This window comes from Bos indicus x Bos taurus, chromosome 27, assembly GCF_003369695.1.
Source record: "Bos indicus x Bos taurus breed Angus x Brahman F1 hybrid chromosome 27, Bos_hybrid_MaternalHap_v2.0, whole genome shotgun sequence".
Classification (NCBI taxonomy): Eukaryota; Metazoa; Chordata; class Mammalia; order Artiodactyla; family Bovidae; genus Bos; species Bos indicus x Bos taurus.
The window spans coordinates 19,333,273-19,355,537 of NC_040102.1; the positions used below are offsets into that span (position 1 = coordinate 19,333,273).

At 39.2% G+C, this 22,265-nt stretch overlaps 1 protein-coding gene across 2 annotated transcripts in view; it reads left to right on the forward strand.

Moving 5' to 3' along the window:
• FGL1 (fibrinogen like 1) overlaps positions 1 to 22,265 on the forward strand; it is a 53,927-nt gene that overhangs the window by 12,139 nt on the left and 19,523 nt on the right. Inside the window, exon 1 of one of the 2 annotated variants that reach the window (XM_027529883.1) lies at positions 16,790 to 16,900. The exons of the other annotated variant lie outside the window; for it this stretch is intronic. The gene's annotated coding sequence lies outside the window, so the exon portion shown is untranslated. Of the gene's footprint in view, positions 1 to 16,789; positions 16,901 to 22,265 lie in introns of those variants that run through there. 2 annotated transcript variants of the gene reach the window in all.

The window sequence follows — 22,265 nt, forward strand, 5'->3', positions numbered from 1 at the left end:
ACCCACCTGCCAACGCAGGAGACTTTAAAGACTTGGGTTTGATCTCTGGGTCGGAAGATTCCCTGGAGGAGGAAATGGCAACCCACTCCAGTATTTATGCCTGGAAAATTCCATGGACAGAAGAGCCTGGTGGGCTACGCTCCATGAGATCGCAAACAGTCAAACATGACTGACCATCTATCTGATCACAGCACATAAGAACCTTATGACCTAGAACATACAACTTTCGTTGGCTGTAATGTGTATAATGTAGTATTTAAAGGACAAACTGAAAAATAAAAAAGGAATAAATTGAAATAGGCATTAGCAGTGTAATGAAAAGATGCTAAATGAAATTGCCTCAGAATAGGAAAATAATTATTAGCATTTTGCTCTGTTCCGACCTATAGGTCAGAGTTGACTATCACAGGTCCTTTGAGAAAAGTTTTCTGCAGGCTTAATGAACAACATGGGCAAAGGTACAGAAACAGAAAGTACAACTTGTATTTGGGAAATGGCACATATCCAGTTTGGCTGGGGTGGAGGAAACATGAGTTTGTTCAGACCTTTCCTGGACTTTTATTCTTCTGAGAGCTGAACAATACTTTTTAAGGCACTTACCTGTTTTGCAAACCTGCTTTTAATTCTCATATAGTGTGAATGACCTAAAACTCAAAATCTGACACTGAATCTCACCAACTGAAGTTCATAGTTCATATTTTGGCCTCTTGCTCTCTTTTATCCTTTATTAGTCATGGAGAGATTAAAAAGCAACTGATATATTGTATACCAATGTTCATAGTAGCATTATTTATAGTAGCCAAGAGGTGGAAACAACCCAAATATCCATCAACAGACGGATAGATAAACAAGATGTGGTATATACATACAATGGAATATTGTTGTTGTTTAGTCACTAAGTCATGTCTGACTCTTTTCGACCCCATGGACTGCAGGACATCAGGCTTCCCTGTCCATCAGCAACTCCCGGAGCTTGCTCAAACTCATATCCGTCAAGTCAGTGATGCAATCCAACCATCTCATCCTCTGTCATCCCCTTCTCCTCCTGCCTTCAATCTTTCCCAGCATCAGGGTCTTTTCACATGAGTGAGTTCTTCGCATCAAGTGGCCAAAGTATTGGAGTTTCAGCTTCAGCATTAGTCCTTCCAATTAATATTCAGGACTGATTTCCTTTAGGATGGACTGGTTGAATCTCCTTGCAGTCTAAGGGACTCTCAAGAGTCTTCTCCAACACCACAGTTCAAAAGCATCAATTCTTCACTACTCAGCTTTCTTTATAGTCCAATTCTCACATCCATACATGACTACTGGAAAAACCATAGCTTTGACTATACAGACCTTTGTTGGCAAAGTAATGTCTCTGCTTTTTAATATGCTGTCTATGTTGGTCATAGCTTTTCTTCCAAGGAGCAAGCGTCTTTTAATTTTGTGGCTGCAGTCACCATCTGCAGTGATTTTGGAGCCCCAAAAAGTAAAGTTGTCACTGTTTCCATTGTTTCTCCATCTGTTTGCCATGAAGTGATGGGACCAGAAGCCATTATCTTAGTTTTCTGAATGTTGAGTTTTAAGCCAACTTTTTCACACTCCTGTTTCACTTTCATCAAGAAGCTTTTTAGTTCTTCCTCACTTTCTGCCGTAAGGGTGGTGTCATCTGCATATCTGAGGTTATGATACTTGTCCCAGCAATCTTGATTCCAGCTTGTGCTTCATCCAGCGGGGCATTTCACATGATGTACTCTACATATACGTTAAATAAGCAGGGTGATTATATATAGCCTTGACGTTGCTGCTGCTAAGTCGCTTCAGTCATGTCCGACTCTGTGCGACCCCAGAGACGGCAGCCCACCAGGCTCCCCCGTCCCTGGGATTCTCCAGGCAAGAACACTGGAGTGGGTTGCCATTTCCTTCTCCAATGCAGAAAAGTGAAAAGTGAAAGTGAAGTCGCTCAGTTGTGTCCTACTCCTATCGACCCCATGGACTGCAGCCTACCAGGTTCCTCCATCCATGGGATTTTCCAGGCAAGAGTACTGGAGTGGGGTGTCATTGCCTTCTCCGCCTTGACGTTACTCCTTTCCTAATTTTGAACCAGTTTGTTGTTCCATGTCCAGTTCTGACTGTTGCTTCTTGTCCTGCATACAAATTTCTCAGGAGGCAGGCAAGGTGATCTGGTATTCTCATCTCTTTAAGAATGTTCCACAGTTTGTTGTAATCCACACAGTCAAAGACTTTAGCTTATTCAATGAAGCAGAAGTAGATTTTTTTTTTTAATTCCCTTGCTTTTTCTATGATCCAGCCTATGTTGGAAATTTGATCTCTGATTCCTCCGCCTTTTCTAAATCCAGCTTGTTTATCTGGAAATCCTCAGTTCACATACTGCTGAAGCCTACCTTGAAGGATTTTGAGCGTAATCTTGCTGGCATGTGAAATGAGTGTGATTGTGTGGTAATTTGAACATTCTTTGGCATTGCCTTTCTTTGGGATTGGAATAAAAACTTACCTTTTCCAGTCCTGTGGCCACTGCTGAGTTTTACATATTTGCTGGCCTAGTGAGTGCAGCACTTTAACAGCATCATCTTTAGGATTTGAAATAGCTCAGATAGAATTCCATCACTTCCACTAGCTTTGTTTGCAGTAATGCTTCCTAAGACCCACTCGACTTCACACTCCAGGATGTCTGGCTCTAGGTGAGTGACCACACCATCATGGTTATCTGGGTCATAAAGAGCTTTTTGTATACTTCCCTGGTGGCTCAGACAGTAAAGCATCTGTCTACAATGTGGGAGACCCGGGTTTGATCCCTGGGTTGGGAAGCTCCCCTGGAGAAGGAAATGGCAATCCACTCCAGTACTATTGCCTGGAAAATCCCATGGACAGAGGAGCCTGGTAGGCTACAGTCCACGGGGTCTCAAAGAGTCGGACACGACTGAGCGACTTCACTCTCCTTTCCTTTCTGTGTATTGGGTATCTATTAATAGGCTCTGCTCTCTTCCACCAAGTGAATGAATAATTCCTGCGACCATATCCGTAGGTGTAATCAAAATGGTGATGCACCATATCCAGATGACCACTTCAAGGGAGAATTTGTTGCCCTGTTGCTGGGTGTGCTGTCAGCCCCTTAAAGGCTTCCCTCAGTATAGAGACCCCCCTCTGGCCAAGGTCTCTTGCCTCCCTGGGCAGCCCACATGTCATGTCCCATCAAGCAGGGAGTAAGGTCCAGCTGTTTTGGCCCAAAACAGTGTACCTCTGATGGGCCATATTAATTCAAAACTCTGCATAGGTTCTCCCTTTACCCAAACCTGCTCCCTTCCACAGGGGTGGATCACAAGCCACTCCCTCTTGAATATGGGAAGAACAAAACTCTGTCTCACAGTTAGCTTCCTGGAGAATATAATCTGAATGGACAGACTTAGTTCCATTAAAACCAGCAAGAGGGAAAAAACAAGTGTTACATAGGGAGAAACAAGGATACTAGAGCATTTCTTGTTGAAATAATGCAAGTGAGAATGCTATATGCAGCAAAATACCTTTCAGAAACTAAGGCAAAAATATTTTCAGATGTAAATAAATGGAAAAATCAATCACCAGAATGTCTACACTACAGAAAAAGTAGTTTGAGAAAGTTCACTGAACTATATACTAATGAGTTGTGCACTTTTCCTGTGTGTATTTTTTGCTTTCAACTGTTTACACTTTAAAAAAAAAAAAAACAAGAATAACTTACATTTATTGTGGTATGACTGTGGGCAGCTTTCTTCTCTTTGCAGTCTGGCCCCTTAAGCCCTGACTGCCTTAGTGACTCCCTGATGCTTTCATACAGATAGTCTTTTTTATTTCCCTAAGTGATCAAGTTTTTCTTGGTAACAATTTTGTTATGCTACAAGTACTTCCATTATAGATCAAAGCAGAAGCTTCTGTTACCTTTCTTTATTAGAATATAAAATTCTCATTCTGCTTGACGTGTGAGTTTGGCATTGTTAGAAAATTATTTTAGGAGCAGGATACTGTCTCCAGATTCACCTCTTCCCCATCTCACAAATAATTCTATATTTTAGATAGCACTTTCTTCCTTCTTCTAAATTAACAATATATATGAAACTGTTAGGGCTTCCTCAGTGGCTCAGCAGTAAAAAATCCAAATGTAGTAGCTGCAGGAGACATGAGTTTGATCCCTGGGTCAGGATACTCTCTTGGAGGAGGGCATGGCAACCCACTCCAGTATTCTTGCCTGAAGAATCTCATGGTCAGAGGAGCCTGGTGGGCTACAATCCATGGGGTCACACATGACTGAAGTGACTTAGCACATGAAACTTTTAATTATCTGTGTGTATATAATGCTTCCTCATTCTCTATAGATTAAATTCAATAGGCATATTCCTATTTCAAAACAATAAGAAACTAAAATTTATGTCATCTGTGTATTAGGCCCAGTAGTGAGTACTTCATTTAAGTTACCAAGTTTGAATCTTTTATTATATACTCTTACACATAGGGGATTGTTCCATGAACAATAACTATTTTTGAGCCTCTGTTGTATGATATGTATATACTAAGATGCTGTGGATAAAGAAGCAAGAAAAATGTCCATGATCACTCTTTAATGACAAGAGAAATTCTAGTACACGATATAGTGATGTGTGATGTAAGAGAGGAAACACAGGAAGACATCTAGCTTAGGTGAATGGGCTCAGGGGTAGAGCAGGTGGCCAGGGAAGTCTTATTTCACTCATAGAGGCTACAGAGGGATTATTGGAATATTAGAATAGGCAAATAAATGAAAAGAGACTGGAATATATTATTTACACATATATACGCATATAGTGGTAAAGAATCTGCCTGCCAATACAGGAGACTCAAGAAACTTGGATTCAATCCCTGGGTAGGGAAGATCCCCTGGAGAAGGAAATGGCAACCCACTCTAGCAGTCTTGCCTGGGAAATCCCAGGGACAGAGGAGGCTGGCAGGTCACAGTCCATGGGGTCCCAGAGAGTCGAACACAACTTAGCAACTAGACAGCAACATAGGGTGCACACAGCAGAGTCAATCCCACAACACCTCCTGCTGAGGGTTTTGCTGCAATACACATTCTGCCTTTCTCAGCATTTTTTGTGGCAGCATGTTATTGATTCTGTTACTTACCTTAGTATCCCTCCAATAAATTAAATTGCTTTTTTTACTCACAATGACTAGATAAATTAATTTTTTTAGCTTTACAAGCACAAACAAAACGAAAAACAGTGTAAATGAATTACTCTGAGATTGGGCTTTGATATTTCATAATCTTTGATTACTAGAGGTAGGGACAAAAGATCTAGTCTAAAAGTTCTAGAATTTTCCTTCACTATCTCTAAGGAGGACACAAGAAAACACTTTAGTCTTAGAGAATCACTTCAGTGTACACTGTTGGTCATGCACATGTGTGGGCACCTATCCTTTATTTTTGAATTAGTCTTAGTTGTTGGTAAAGTCATTCACGTGTCAATGTAAAATTTTTAAACGTAAAGTTTAATACACCAGTTTCTGATCTTAAATGCACATGCAGAAAAATTAATTCCTTGTAATGAGCCATCTGTGGGCTAACCAGCAAATCAGAATATGTGTCTAATTGTGCACAATAAAACTTTCTCTCAGATTGTGTAGCTATTTTGAAGTGAAAGTAAGAACCGTATCTCAGAGCATTATATTTAGACTGTCAGTTTTTTCTAAGAAATAAAAATCATTAAAAGCTGAATGAAAAATAAGGGCAACTTTTAAATTCAAATGTGCAAATACACTTTCGACAATTGCAAAAAAAATTTTTTTTTTATTTTAAATTTTCTGCTCGTGTCCAGAAATTTTGTCAGGATAGCTAATAATTCTGCGAATTCTAATTTTAGATGTGGTCATCATGTGTTTTCAAATTAGTTGGGTGATGTTTTAGGAGAGATAATATTTTAAGAATCTAAAATCTGGGCAGGGGAAAGCACACACAGAAATCAGATTTAGGTACCTGAACGAAAAAGATTTATAGCAAATTTATCAAAGAAATCAGAGAAGTTGTACTGAGGAGTGGAGTGAAAGCAGACACTTGTGTTACCACCCACCTTCCTTGGGTATAAAATTGTATTTTAAAATGTGGTTTTACTTAATATGAGCTCTTGTTTTATTTTTTCTCCATGTATTTTTTACACAATATGGCTGAATTTCATCTTCATGTATTTAATGTAAAAAATATGTTTTAAAATGTTAGAATTTAATATTTATTTGATTACAGTTTTTTTTTTTAATGACATGAACTTATGGGAAGCTTCCTATTTAAGGAAAGATGTTATTGTTCAGAAGCATAAAATATATGCAATTCTGAAGTCCTTGCATACACATTGTAAGAAAAACATTCCTTGGCCAGAGCTCTTTTTATTCTTTGCTGGGAAAATAAATTAAGAAACATCTTTTGTACTTAGCCCTGTTAAGCAACAAATTTTGAATTGGTCTGATACCAGAGGAAAAAAATTTCAGATAGGTGAGCAACCTCTGGAAAGAAGAGTAGTGAATAAGCATTTCATTTTGTATCTTAACAGGGAAGCAGGGGAGGATAAAGGTGTTGTGGGACCTGAAGGTCTACATTTGGGGACATCTGTCAAACATCTGTTGAGGAGAACTTTTTCCAGGCTTCATGTAGCAGACCAACAGGACCAGCATTCCAGATTTGAGCAGAATTGAGGGCTCTGGCTGGGAGTCCTCCAGCAAACAACAGTGTATTCGGAAAATTCCTTCTCTGGCATTCGGTCTTTCTGTTTCAGATCCTGTACATAACAGAGTTCACTCAGAGAAGCAGAGCCTCTAGGATACATAAGGGGTGAACCTTAGGCTACTGTGGATCTCACAAAGGCCCTTTTCTTGACATAAGATGGTGGATGAGTTCGAAGGATGAGGGTAAAGTGGGAAGGGTAGATGGCCCTCCGGGAAGCAGGAGCCGGAGCCCATGAAGATGGACTGAAAGCTGTGTCAGCCCTAGTTGCCTCTGACCTTGGTGTTGTGGGTGTCCCGGAGAAGCAGAACCCTCTGTCACATGCTGAAAATCCAGAGGAAGCCAGGGCAGCTGCAACTCTGGCAGAGGCCTTAGGCCGATGAGATGAGCCAACAGACAGGCAACAGCAGGAGACAGCTACAAAGCCTGCCTGCCCTGCGAGCCTCTCAGCAGGAATCTCAGCTGTGGGAAAGGATAGGGATTTCTGGGAAATGGAGTTCAGTCTACATAGTAGTGTTAATCCAGTCCGACTCTTTGGGATCCCAGGGACTGTAGCCCACCAGGATTCTCTGTCCATGGGATGCTCCAGGCAAGAATACTGGATTGGATTGCCATTCTCTTCTCCAGGGGATCTTCCCGACCCAGGTGTTGAACTGGGGTCTCTGGCATTGCAGGCAGATTCTTTATCATTTGCGCTACAGGGAAGACCTTAGTCTAGATAAGTTGACACCATCCCCAACCCCACCCCCTCCTCCCGCCCCAACCCTTTTTCTTGGTTCCTTCTTTGTCTTTTTCTTTATCAATCTTCATTCGGCCTTTTTTTCTGGATCATATTTGTCAGACTTTCTCAGAAAGGCTACATTAAGGCAGTTTATTTGTTTTATTTGTTATTATTATTATTTTTTTTTAGTTTTTGCACGTCTGAAATGGCTTTATTCACACGTTACACGTGATTGCTACCTTGGCAGTGGAGAGTCCCAATTTGGGCAATATAAATTCCCTCAGAATTTTTAAGGCAGTCTTTCTGTGGAGAAGCAAGATGTCATTCTGAGTCTCCATACTTTTTTATGTGATTTCACTTCTGAAAGCTTTTTGCAATTTTTCACTAACACTGCTGTTCAAAATTTTATCATGATTTTCCCAAGAGGTGGGTGTTTTTTGTCTTGTTTTATAAATTCTTTGCTGTTGTTGTTGTTTAGTCTCTAAGTCCTGTCTGACTCTTTGTGACCTCATGGACTATAGCTCCCCAGGCTCCTCTGTCCATGGGATTTCCCAGACAAGAATACTGTAGTGGGGACTTCCCTGGTGGCAGAGTGGATAAGAATCCACCTGCCAGTGCAGGGGACATGGGTTCAATCCCTAGTCCAGGAAGGTTCCACATGCCACAGAGCAACTAATCCTGTGTGCCTCAACTACTGTAGCTCGAGAGCCTAGAGCCTGTGCTTCACAAGAGAAACCACTGCAATGAGAAGCCCAAGCACCACAACAAAGAGCAGCCGCTGCTTGCTGTAACCAGAGAAAACCCACGCAAAAGCAGCAAAGACCCAGTGTAGCCAAAAAAAAAAAAAAAATACTGGAGTGGTTTGCCATTTCCTTCTCCAGGGGATCTTACCAGACCAAGGATCAAACCTACATCTCCTGCACTGGCAGGCTGGTTCTTTACCACTGAGCCACCAGGAAAGCCTTGTGCTGGCAAGTAAATAGACTCATCTCCCTCTCCTTCACTGAGCCGTCCCTGGTGGCTCAGTGGCAAAGGATCTACCTGTCATGCAGGAGACACCAATTGGGTCTCTGGGTTGGGAAGGTCACCTGGAGGAGGAAATGGCAACCTACCCCTGTATTCTTCCTGGGAAATCCCCTGGGCAGAGGAGCTTGCTGGGTTCCTCTCCTTCAGTCCTGGGAGTTGTATTGTTTCTTTGATAATTCACTCTCCATTGGGGCCTGTCACCTCTTTGAAAGTTCTATTAGGTACCTAATTGACTTCCTAAACTATACCTCTAATTTTCTTATCTTTTCTCTCCTATTCAGCTTCCCTTGTATTTTTATTCTGCTTTTTGGCAGGATTCCTTGAATATATATTCTAATGCACTCAGTGAAGTTTGACTTTGACTATTTAATTTATTTAAGCTCTTTCTGCTTTGTGCTGATAGAAAGAGGTGCCTGGTTGTATTTTTTCTATACATACTTTAACTTTCTCTGTTTGTAGCTCCTGCCTTTCAATGTTCTTGCTACTCCCAAATGAAAATAAATTCCAAATCAAATTCTTTTAGGAGTAAAAATTGGGCAAGTGGTAGGTAGTATATGTATAAAGAGGGTAGCAGTTACATGGGGTAGGGAAGAGGCAATCAGGTCCAACTACACTTTATATATTATTTTACCAATCCCCTTATTTTCATCCTTGACAGTCACTCTCAAATTTTGTGTTTCCTCTAAAATCTCTTCCAATAAGTTGTTGTAATCTCTTATTCCTTCACATGTCATTCCTGTTTGCTTTGACATTGTTCTTGTTGTTTAGTCACTGAGTCATGTCCAACCCTGCGACCCCATGGACCATAGCTCACCAGGCTTCTCTGTCCATGGGCTTTCCCAGGCAAAGATACTGGAGTGAGTTGTCATTTCCTTCTACAGAGGATCTTCCTGACCCAGGGAATGAACTCATGTCTCCTACATTGGCAGGCGGATTCTTTACCACTGAGCCACTAGGGAAGCCCTTTTTTGACATTGTAGGTTTATATTTTTTTATTTCATTGCTGTCATTTTAAAGAGATTTGAGGAGAAAACACATATTAAAATATGTAATCAATCCACCATATTTAACAAGATTTTGGTAACAATTTTTTTTTTAGCTAGAAACAGAGCTGTACTTATCTTTGGAGACAGCTTTTCTTTTTCTTGGTAAGTGATACTTTAATAAGCTTTTATTATACAAAAGTACAGTGCAGACTATATTCTGAAATGGAAACTTTATGGAAAAAAGCAAAATTTTTCTGCACCATGTATAAATTTGTCTTAATAGTAGGTAAAGAATCCCTAGTAGTTAGTACTTTATTGGCTGGGGACATAGAAGTTTCTTCCCCTCTTATAAACCAAGAGAGGAATTAAGGGTAGGATATGATCAAGGACATTCTCTGCATGGGGGGTTATGTAATTCCTTCAATATGTCAGTAGTGTGGGTCCATGGATAAGGGGAGAGGTGGCCCAGGGGGCCCTCTATTCTCTATGGAGAAGAGAATAGTCATAGCTAATATTGCTGCTTAACATTTTCCTTCTCTGCATTGTAATTTCCTTCCATTATCCCATGAGTTTCAGAAGTTTTGCAAAAATCACAGCCTATTAAATGCTTTTGTTGGGGTTTCAGGGGAGAGGCTTGTGTCCAAGTCTAGATTAGGTTAGGGAAGGAGAAAGTGATTTTTTCCTACCACCATGACTTATATTTTGAAATCTGGTGGTAACCGCAGCATTTCAAGACCACCATGGCCCTATAACTGCAGGAGTTGGCCAGAAACAGAGCAAAACGACTAGACTTTTTTAGATAATACGGGTTTCCCAACTGGATAATTCAGCAGTTTTGTGATTTTCTGCTTTGAGTCCCAGAGGAGCTATGAAGGGGATTCTTAATTCCATGGGACTCTGTACCCCAAGTCTCAGTTCCAACCTAGTTGACTCATCCATTGCACATACTTATTAGTGTTGCCTTGCTATCCATGAACTTTCTTAACTTTGATATAAAACTTCAGTCCTTTTTCATAGCATGTTCTGGGCTTCCTGTGTAGCTCAGTTGGTAAAGAATCTGCCTGCAATGCTAGAGACCTGGATTCAATCCCTGGGTTGGGAAGATTCCCTGGATAAGGAAATGGCAACTCACTCCAGTATTCTTGCCTTGACAATCTGATGGATAGAGGACTCTGGCAGGCTACAGTTCATAGGGTTGCAAGACTTGGACATGACTTAGTGCTATCTTTCTTTCTTTATAGCATGTTCTAGGGAGATTTCTTGAAGATAATAATAAATAAGCAAAAAATAATTTAAAAGTGGGAGTGGGTCATAAGGGTTATTAGATCCAATAGCTATTTTCATAGATGAGAAGACTAACGTTCAGAGAGGAGCAATGACTTGCTCAAGAGCATATAATGAGCCATGACAGAGCTTGGAAATCAATGCAGTTCTCTCAGTCTTCAGGAAAATGACTTTATTCCCTTGACCATACCATTCATATTGACATGACATGGATTAATTAATTCAGGACCCATTTTTGAGTATCTATTAATTTAAACTTTACTAGTTACATAGACAACAGGAATAGGTAGGGTGATTCACTAGTAAGATTTTGGTTTAGTTTTACTAATTTTAAAAATACTTTTCCATAGTAATTTCTCAGACTTACACTACTTGAGAATGTTTTATATCCTGTCAGGACTCCATATGAAATGATATCTAAACCAACATTTTAGAAAGTTTATATATTTAGGAGTTTTATTATTTCCACCTGAGGGGCCCTGTTAGTTGCCTGAAATGAAGATTAGCCTTGATAATCATTTCCTTGATACTTAAAGTATGTTCCATTCTAAATATTTTATAAAAGTTATATTTTTAAGTTGAAAATGTGCTCACTGTATTCAGTTCAGTTCAGTTGCTCAGTCGTGTCCAACTCTTTGTGACCCCATGGACCGCAGCATGCCAGGCCTCCCTGTCCATCACCAACTCCTGACTTTACTCAAACTCATGTCCATTGAGTCGTTGATGCCATCCAACCATCTCATGCTCTGTCATCCCCTTCTCCTCCTGCCTTCAATCTTTCCCAGCATCAGGGTCTTTTCACATGAGTGAGTTCTTCGCATCAAGTGGCCAAAGTATTGGAGTTTCAGCTTCAGCATCAGTCCTTCCAATTAATATTCAGGACTGATTTCCTTTAGGACGGACTGGTTGAATCTCCTTGCAGTCTAAGGGACTCTAAAGAGTCTTCTCCAACACCACAGTTCAAAAGCATCAATTCTTCAGCGCTCAGCTTTCTTTATACTCCAACTCTCACATCCATACATGATACTGGAAAAACCATAGCTTTGACTAGACAGACCTTTGTCAGCAAAGTAATGTCTCTGCTTTTTAATATGCTGTCTAGGTTGGTCATAACTTTTCTTTCAAGGAGCAAGCATCTTAATTTCATGACATCAGTCACCATCTGCAGTGATTTTGGAGCCCCAAAAAATAAAGTCAGCCACTGTTTCCACTGTTTCCCCATCTATTTGCCATGAAGTGATGGGATCAGATTCCATTATTTTAGTTTTCTGAATGTTGAGTTTTAAGCCAACTTTTTCACTCTCCTCTTTCACTTTCATCAAGAGGCTCTTTAGTTCTTCTTCACTTTCTGTCATAAGGGTGGTGTCATCTGCATATCTGAGGTTATTGATATTTCTCCCTGCAATCTTGATGCCAGCTTGTGCTTTATCCAGCCCAACGTTTCTCGTGATGTACTCTGCAAAGTGATAGATAGTGAAGTTGCTCAGTCGTGTCTGACTCTTTGCAACCCCATGGACAGTAGCCAACCAGGCTTCTCCATCCATGGGATTTTCCAGACAAGAATACTGGAGTGGGTTGCCATTTCCTTCTCCAGGAGATCTTCCAGACCCAAGGATCGAACCTGGGTCTCCTGCATTGTAGGCAGACGCTTTACCATCTGAGCCACCAGGGAAGTTAAATAAGCAGGGTGACAATATACAGCCTTGACGTACTCCTTTCCCTATTTGGAACCAGTCTGTTGTTCCATGTCCAGTTCTAACTGTTGCTTCCTGACCTGCATTACAGATTTCTCAAGAGGCAGGTCAGTATTCCCATCTCTTTAAGAATTTTCCACATTTTGTTGTGATCCACACAGTCAAAGGCTTTGGCATAGTCAATAAAGCAGAAATAGATGTTTTTCTGGAACTCTCTTGCTTTTTCGATGATCCAGCAGATGTTGGCAATTTGATCTCTGATTCCTGTGCCTTTTCTAAAACCAACTTGAACATCTGGAATTTCATGGTTCATGTATTGCTGAAGCCTGGCTTGGAGAATTTTGAGCATTACTTTCCTAGCGTGTGAGATGAGTGCAATTGTGCACTCACTGTATTTAGAGCAAAGGATTTTATAAGTCCCATACAAGGTGTCTCCCCCTTCATTGGCGGTTAAGGTTGGAAAGTGTGACCATCAGGAATGTATGCTGGTAGAATACACTAAAGGATATATGACAGTTGTCTGAGTTTAGTTCATGATGGGGATGAGAACAGACATGTTCACTGCTGCAGGCGGGAGCCACTAAAGATGGGGAGACCCGGAACTTGACTTTCCTCCTGGGACTGGGTCAGGTATCAAGTAAGGGGCAGGCACAATACAGAGTCCAGAGGGTTTGGATGATAGTGTGCTATAAGTGATGTATTAATTGAGAGAGTTCTCTGACTAGAGTCTTCCAAAAGGAGAAAAGTGAAAGTGAAGTTGTTCAGTCATGTCCGACTCTTTGTGACCCCATGGGCTGTAGCCTACCACGCTCCTCCATTTTCCAGGCAAGAGTAATGGAGTGGGTTGCCATTTCCTTCTCTAGAGGATCTTCCTGACCCAGAGATCGAACCCAGGTCTCCTGCATTGTAGGCACATGCTTTACCATCTGAGCCACCAGGGAAATCCAAAAGGAGAAGGAAAGAATTTGTCAGTGCTCATCTAATCTTGTCTGGGAGCCAGAGTGACCTGATTAATCTTGGTGCAACTATATCTGTCATCCAGTGGAAATATTCTCTGGTCAGAGAGGAAAAGTATATCTAATTACTTTACTTTGGGGAAAGAAAAAAAAAAGCCTCTAAGTCCAATGCACTTTATTCAAGTTCTTTGTTCATCAAAATTCCTTTTGCTTGATTTGCTTTTGTGTAATATCTATCTGATGCTGAAGCTGAAACTCCAATACTTTGGCCACCTGATGCGAAGAACTGACTCATTTGAAAAGACTCTGATGCTGGGAGGGATTGGGGGCAGGAGGAGAAGGGGATGACAGAGGATAAGATGGTTGGATGGCATCACTGACTCAATGAACATGAGTTTGAGTGAACTCCGGGAGATGGTGATGGACAGGGAGGCCTGGCGTGCTGCGGTTCATGGGGCTGCAAAGAGTCGGACACAACTGAGCGACTGAACTGACTGAACTGAATATCTGTCCACCATGAGGAAATCTCTGTAAATTCCTAAACAGGTTATCTTACCAAGCACTTCTCTTTTTCTAAATTAATATGGTTACTTTTGTTTTATTTATCCTTTGAGAAACTGTTATCCGTGAGTTCATTTTCCAGAAAATAATCACTCAGGGTAAATGTGTAAAATACAACTTCTAGACAAGCTGATTGAAGGTGTAAGCCTAATGATCTCACTATTCTGCTCAGTAAAGTCTCTTTAAGAAGCTGTGCCCTGTATGCTAAGTGAAAAAATACAGAGAAAGACAAATACTGTATGATATGGGGAATCTAAAAAATACACAAACTAGTGAATATAACAAGAAAGAAGCAGACCTGCAGATATAGCGAATAAGTTAATGGTTACCAGTGAGGAGAGAGAAGCAGGGAGGGGAAAAAAGAGGGGTAGGGGAGTAAGAGGTATGACTAGTACATATAAAATAAACTAAAAGGACTTATTGTACAACATGGGGGAATATAGCCAATATTTTATTTTTTAATTGGAATCTAGTTGCTTTACAATGTTGTGTTAGTTTCTGCTGTACAGCAAAGTAACTTAGCTATACCTAAACATAAATCACCTCTTTTTTGGATTTCCTTCCAATTAAGGTCACCACAGCATTGAGTAGAGTTCCCTGTGTTGTACAGTAGGTTCTCATTAGTTATCTATACATAGTATCAATAGTATGTATGTATCAATCCCATTCTCCCAGTTCATCCCACTCCTCCCTTCCCCCTTGATGACTATAAATTTGTTCTTTATTATGTGACTCTGTGTAGCCGATATTTTATAATAACAATCATTGAAGTATAACCTTTAAAAATGGCAAATCACTGTATGTACACTTGTATTATATAATATTGTACAGCAACTATACTTCAAATTTTAACAAAGAAAGAAAGCGGGGCAGGTGGGCAGCAGGAAGCAGCTGCACCTTAGAGTACGCATCCCAACCACTCTGTTTCTGGCCCATCTCCTCAAAAACTGGATCCCACTGGCTCCTCTTTATCATTGTTTTCTCACACTTCTGTCAGCCAGTGAGCTCAGGTCTCATTCTCACTTCATCGCTTTGGTACAGCTGTGCAAGGTCACAAATCTGACCTTTCCTGATGACAGTTCCTCCACTACGCTATGACAATGCATCCATGAACTACAGCGATAGTATTCCTCCCAGGAGGTTCAGCTTCTGGCATGCCTTCACAAGACATTCACCCTAAATTCTGCCCTTGGGGGCTTCCCTGGTGGCTCAGATGGTAAATAATCTGCCTGCAATGCAGGAGACCCAGGTTCGATCCCTGGGTCAGAAAGATCCGCTGGAGATGGGAATGGCAACCCACTCCAGTATTCTCACCTGGAGAATTCCATGGACAGAGGAGCCTGGAGGGCTACAGTCCATAGAGTTGTAAGAGTCGGACACAACTGAGTGACTTTCACTTTTACTTTTTTTTCTGTCCCTGTGTCTAATTTGCTTTTTCCAAGTTTCTCTTGAGGCATAGGGCTGGAGAGATCCTTGACAGACAGCACTGACCATCTTTAATGGTAAAGGGCACAGATTCTGAGCCAGTCTTCCTTTGAATCCTAGCTCTCCCTCTTGCTAATATGTGACCTTGGGCTAGTTCTTTAAACCTCTGTGCCTCAGTTTCCTCATCTGTGAAATGAAGATAGCAATTCCTGATGATAGGGTTGTTGGGTCTGAATGAGTTCATTTTTTACCATGTCTGGTACATAATTGTGCCACACATGATAGCTATTGTTACCACAATGATTGTCCCTCCTCTGAGGAAGTAGGCACAGGGCTCATTAAATGCTTGAACAGGGAAGAGGCAAAAGGGATACAAGGATTAAAAAAAAAAATACATTTTTACTTGAAAATGTTGCATTTTACCAGAGGTAATTATCAAATCAGCCAAATAATCCCATACCTTTGTTTTTAAAATTTAACTGCAGCAGCTTGAATTTGTTATTATGAATGTATAATCTCCACTTCTCCTGTGGGTGTAAATCACTCCAACCTAATTGACTTTTTCTTTCCAATAAATCAGCAGGATTACCTTTTCCTTAATAAACTGGAAAACTTCTCAGGGAATAATGTGACAATGCTTAACGGGAAGGCTGAACACCAGTAATACTTGAGTTCAGAAAAGAACAGCAAAGAAACAACTTTTTACTGGAATCTGAGTTAATAAATAGTGATCAAAGAACAAACAGCAAAGGACTGTGTGAGTTACAACAGAATTAAAATAGAAATGAACCTGGGTTTCCAGTCTGAAACTATTACACAATATGAATAATGAAGCTAACATCTCACACATTCAAACTCCTCTACAATTTAAAACAAAAGGAACAGCTCATTCAGAGGATAACTGATGCTTACAGATAAATTTCACAATTTTGCCCCTCAGGGAATATTTTTGTATATTTTAAAGATCAAATAAACTGTTTCATCTTGGCAAATATTGCCACTTTTTTCTGTAAGAAAAATCTGGCTCTCTCCATATGGTAATTGAAATGACATTTAATCCATATCTTTTATAGGTAAAATTTTATCATCATTAGTACAATAAAGCAAAGCTTCCACTGCACTTTGGTTTTACTTAATCTTAAAGTGAGCATTACTTAAATTAGTCAAAGTACAAAAATTTTCTGGATGAGCACAATAGTAAAAGGTTAAAAAATCAGAGATATATTTTTATAAAGATATATTATTGGATCTTTCATAAAAATTCATACAAATAGGGAAAACAAGAAAAATATCAGAGTATTAGAATTTGTCCTTGAATCTCCTTTTTTAGTTTTCCTTCCAGTTAAACTGATTTCCTCATCTATTTATTTCTGGACTGAAGCCAGAATCAACATTGTCCGTTTTTCTAATCAAATAGTGGAGAAGCAATTACAAAGTCTGAGTGCAGATAGAGGAGCCTGGAAGGCAGAGCAACTGGACCTCGCCTAAGCTGTGTCTCTGACTCATTTCTGACTTTAGGCAAGGTATTTAACTTCTCAGCACTTTGACATAATTATAATAATGCTAGTTTGTTTCATAGGTACGATATTAAAACACAACTCAAGAAACAACTGTTGGCTCTTGAGAAGGATGTTGATTAGATAGATGTCCGCTTCTGCGGCTTGGAAAAGAGATTAGAATTACATCTCTTTTCCATTCCTGATACATTTTGAATGAATTAGATGAGAACTTGATGTAAATAAAAAGATTGCAACTTTAAATACAAAATAGAAAACAAAATGGACCATGTTATAATTTTTACCTCAGAAGTAAAAACTCCAGATATGTTGTTCTTTATTTCTGTCTTTTGAAAGTCAAACTTACTTGGCTTTTTAAGGCTTTCATTGAGTATACACTCTTGAGATAAATAACAAAAATACTGTTATATTCCATTACCAGAAAAAAGAGGGGGAAAAAAATAGGGGAAAATAACCCAAAGGGAGTCTCTAAGTCTATGTTAATGGGTAATTGTTTAACTGTTTTACATTAATATGAGACACATTAATATGTGTGAGCACTGCTGTCTGAGAATGCCAACTGATTAAATATGCTTCCTTCAATAACTTTTTCTTCTTTTTAATTTCTTCTATCTTGTATCCTTTCATAATAGCTCACTTAAAACATACCATTTTTGAAATTTTACATGCTAGTAATGTATGTTTGTTTGGTGATTGTGTTTTTAAGACTTACATGTTAGCTATAAAACTTTATAGCCCTAAAGTTAATATTTTGCCTTTAATTTTAATTTACTATAATTAATTAACTTAAAAATGTTTATTGGGAAGAAATTAGACTTAACACTTTGAACAATTTGTATCAAATAATACAGTACATCAAAGGACCACCATTTGAAACTATTTCAATTTTACAATAATTTAAAGTTTTGAGACAGCCAAAGCAAAAGCATTGTAAAGTAAATACAACTAATTGTATAATGAAGAGTGAATAATCTGATAGCTTCACCACAAGCCAGATTTGCAAAACAGTAATGGTTACTATAATGAATGATGGAGATGAGAATTTCAAAGCAAGTTTCTTATACCTAAATACTTCTTCAATATTGTAGAATATGGGTGGGGTTACTAATGGAGGCACTAGGGAATTTTAGAGGTCTTAAGATAGTCTCAGGAATTATTCTAAAGATGATAAAAGTAATGTAATGACTGTTAAAATATATATAGCGTTTTAAAATGCCTTATTGTTTAAAGATCTGCCAGACTAGGGCTGCCTCCTTTCTCTGGGAAAGATCAGATTTGACTATTTTACTGTCAATGAGTTGGAAATTTCAGGAGACCAAGAGAAACCTGCCAAAGCTTTTCATTGGCCCTTTATTTTCTACAAAATCTAATACATTGCAATCTGTATATATGTTAAATAATTTCCCAGTATCTCCCAGAGCACTTTTAACACACACTTTTCCTTGCACAAGAGCCAGATTCAGATACAGATTTAAGAACATAATTTTTTCTATTAAAGTATAGTTAATGGTGCCTTCAAGTGTATAGCAAAGTGGTACGGTTCCTTGTGACTTCCCAAGTGGTTCAGTGATAAAGAATTCACCTGCCAATGCAGGAGGCGCCTGAGGTATGGATTCAATCTCTGGGTCCGAAAGATCACCTGGAGAAGGAAATGGCAGCCCGCTCCCAATATTCTTGCCTGGGAAATTCCATGGACAGAGGAGCCTGGCAGGCTACAGTCCATGAGGGCACAGAGTCGGACACAGCTTGGTGACTAAACAGCAACATAGTTCCCTGTGCTATATATTAGGTACTTGCTGTTTACCTATTTTATATGTATTGTGTTGTGTATACGTTAACCCCTAGCTCCTAATGTCCCTGCCCCTTTCCCCATTGGTAACCATAAGTGTTCTATGTCTGTGAGTCTGTTTCTGTTTGGTAAATAAATTCATTTGTGTCATTTTTTTTTAGATTCCACATATAAGTGATATCATATGGTATTTGTTTCTCTCTGTCTGACTTCAGTTCAACTTAATGTGATAATCTCCAGGTTTATCTGTGTTGCTGCAAATGGCATTATTTCATTCATTTTATGGCTGAGTAATATTCCATTATATATACACAGACACTGCATCTCCTTCATTCATCCATCTGTCCATGGACATTTAGGTTGCTTTCTAACTATACTTCAATCTGGGGGGGGAAAATAACAATTTTTAAAGCTCTCTTTTTAACCTAATTTATTCATTTCTGAAATAAAATACTTGATCCCACAAATATATAAGGGAATGTGATGAACCAAACAAAAATATAATACTTTCAACAGATAATATTAAAGTGAGAATGGCAAAAGTTTTCATAACTTAGTTCCTGATTCCTGAATATTTTATATGATAGCTGCTGGAAGTGAATTAAAGTAATGAAGATCTGGTTGCTATTTTATAAGAAAAATGAGATTACTTTTCCTACTGGAAAGAAAAAGGAAAAACCCCAATCAATAATCCATTCACTATATTGATTCTTTTCAGTCAGAAAAACAGTATGACTCACATTCATATGACTCACATTCACAAATGGTAGTACATTTTTAAAGCTTCTAAGTTAATGTGAATCTCCTTAGTAAGTCTGTTTTATTTCTTTAGGCAAATTATTTTCCCTCTCTGAACCTCAAATGTTTCCTCAAATGTTGATGACATTTGACCAGATGATCTCACTTCCTTTAATTATATTTTGACCGTGTGTTCTAGCCTCATGGGACAATACTTTCTACTTCTAAAATCTCTTTTATGTGTTTTAAAAGAATATTTTCTATTTTTTGTCTTTATTTTCTTTTGCTTGCTTATAATAAAACGATTATTCTTGCCTCTTTTTTTTGTATGATTATATGTAGAAGACTATTACACGTTAAGAAACCTCCATTATGTGGAGGGTTTTTTTGGTTTGGTTTGGTTTTACTTTTTGCTACTTAAACTTCATGGTAAATTTTAAAATTAAATAATAAGTGACCATAAGAGTACAAATGAGATTTTTTAAAAATAGCAGCATAACTGTTGTAATTTTGCTCAATAAATATATTTACTACCAACTGAAAATAAGAGTCAAACTAATAATTTATCATGAGATAGCTATGATAATGGCTTTAGCCCCATTGGCGAAGTGCAAGTCACTCAGTCGTGTCCAACTCTTTGGGACTCCATAGACTATACAGTCCATCAAATTCTCCAGGCCAGAATATTGGAGTGGGTAGCCTTCCCCTTCTCCAGGGAATCTTCCCAGTCCAGGGATCGAACCCAGGTCTCCCACATGGCAGGTAGATTCTTTACCAACTGAGCTGCCCATTAAGAGCCAAATTTTTAATATTCTAGGTATTAAGTTTTCCATTTTTTTTTTCCTTTGGGGATTTTATAAATCCAAATATCTCTTCTTAAAATAATTCTTTTTTAGCAGTTTTGTGAACTCTGCCATGTGCTTTTTGTCCTGTTGTTGACGTTGCATGCAAAGTGTTTTATCCTCTCTCTTTCTCCTCCACCTTGTCAATCCCTGTCTTTTCCATTTATCTTTACTCCTTTCCTAGTGGGGTTTTGTGAAAAAGAAAAAAAAAAAAAAATGTATGTGTTCAATCCAACCCAAAGTCCCTAACTCCTTCTTAACACATATTTTCAAAATATACTTAGCTCGTTGTTTTCCCCCTGACAAGGATAAGCACAGGGGAGGAATTATGTCACTGGGAACAGACCAGTTTTATGCCAAGGAAATCACATTTTTCCCCGCTGGGAAAGATGTTCCCTCTTGGGAAACTCTAAACTTATATTGGAGTCACCGCAATTTCAGTTAGATGCTGGGATACAACAGTTACCAAGATGTGGCCTTTGCCTTCAAAAACCCTACCCTAAACAGAATCATGGACAAAGGGAAGCACTTGGAGAGAGACATGTGAAAAGCCGACTAGATGATAATTCCATCACCTGGCACAGTGCCTGGACCATACGTAGCACGCAAGCGCACACTGTTCCCTGAGTGAGTGAATGCTTTATTGGTCTGTAAACATAGTGTGAGATCACAGTGGAGGAAGTAATTAATTTTGTCTTGAGAGTTCATCTGGAAAAATTTAGTTTTTATGTTTAACTACATATGGCTTCATGTATGCTAAATTTCTGTTGTCTTTCTTTCCATTTTAATATTTATTTTAATTTCTTCCCCCAAATATTGCCTTGATGAGGCAGCTATGTTATTTTCCCACAGCATGTGAGCCAGTGCTGAGCAGCTAGCTGATGATCAGGTAGCACTTGCTGGCCCCAGGATTATCTAGGACTGCTTCTGGTTAGTGCTGCTGTCTCCTCTCCTGCCAGGCTGACCTAATGTTCCTTCACAGGAGCCAAAGGCTTCCTACCTGGAGGGCCCATGACCCCGAACCTGTATTCTGCATGGTCTTCCTTTCTATATACATATATGCCTGTTACACAAAGGGACGCAAGATGCACAGAGGTATAGAGGCCCTGCTCCTTGACCTTCTCCAGTGAAGATCATTCTCACTTCTAAAACACGACTATGACTTATCCGTTCCTAAGTCCTGTGCTTCGTGAAGGAACATTAGGTATTCAGTGACTTGACATCTCTGATCTATCCATTTGTAAGATGCAGATAATAATACTTGCCTTAGAGAATTATTTGAGGATGAAATAAGATGCTCAGAAAATGCATAGCCCAATATTGAAAATGGATAACCAACAAAAACCCATTGTATAGCACATGGAACTCTCCTCAATGTTATGTGCCAACCTGGATAGGAGGGGAGTTTAAGGGAGAATGGATACATGTATATGTGTGGCTGAGTCCCTTCACTGTTCACCTGAAACTATCACAACATTGTTAACTGGCTGTACCCCAATGCAAAATGTTTTTGGTGTTAAAAAATAAATAAAATTAGAAGAAAAAAAAAGTCTTTGGGTCAAATGCATAGCACAATTCTAGGTATGTAATAAAAATATACATCAGCCAAAAGTAAAATTGTGTGAAGTAAAATTTTATGGTTTATCTAGGAGACTCTTTATTACTCTCTGTAATGTGCAAATTTCACATATTCTAAAAATTTACATTATATATAGTAATGTTTCCCAAGATGCTCATGCATGCTATTTGCCCCTGAATTTAAGTAATGCCCCTCTCGTACTGTAGCTGTTTTTTGTTGTTGTTGTTTTGTATGGCCCCACAAGGATTGAGAACTACCTATTTTGTTAAAATAGACTGGAAAAAATATGTCTATTAAATCCCTAAATCGTTGCTTCCCAAACTTTGCTGACCATTGGAAAAAGCTGCTAAGTCACTTCAGTCATGTCCGACTCTGTGTGACCCCATAGACGGCAGCCCACCAGGCTCCCCCATCCCTGGGATT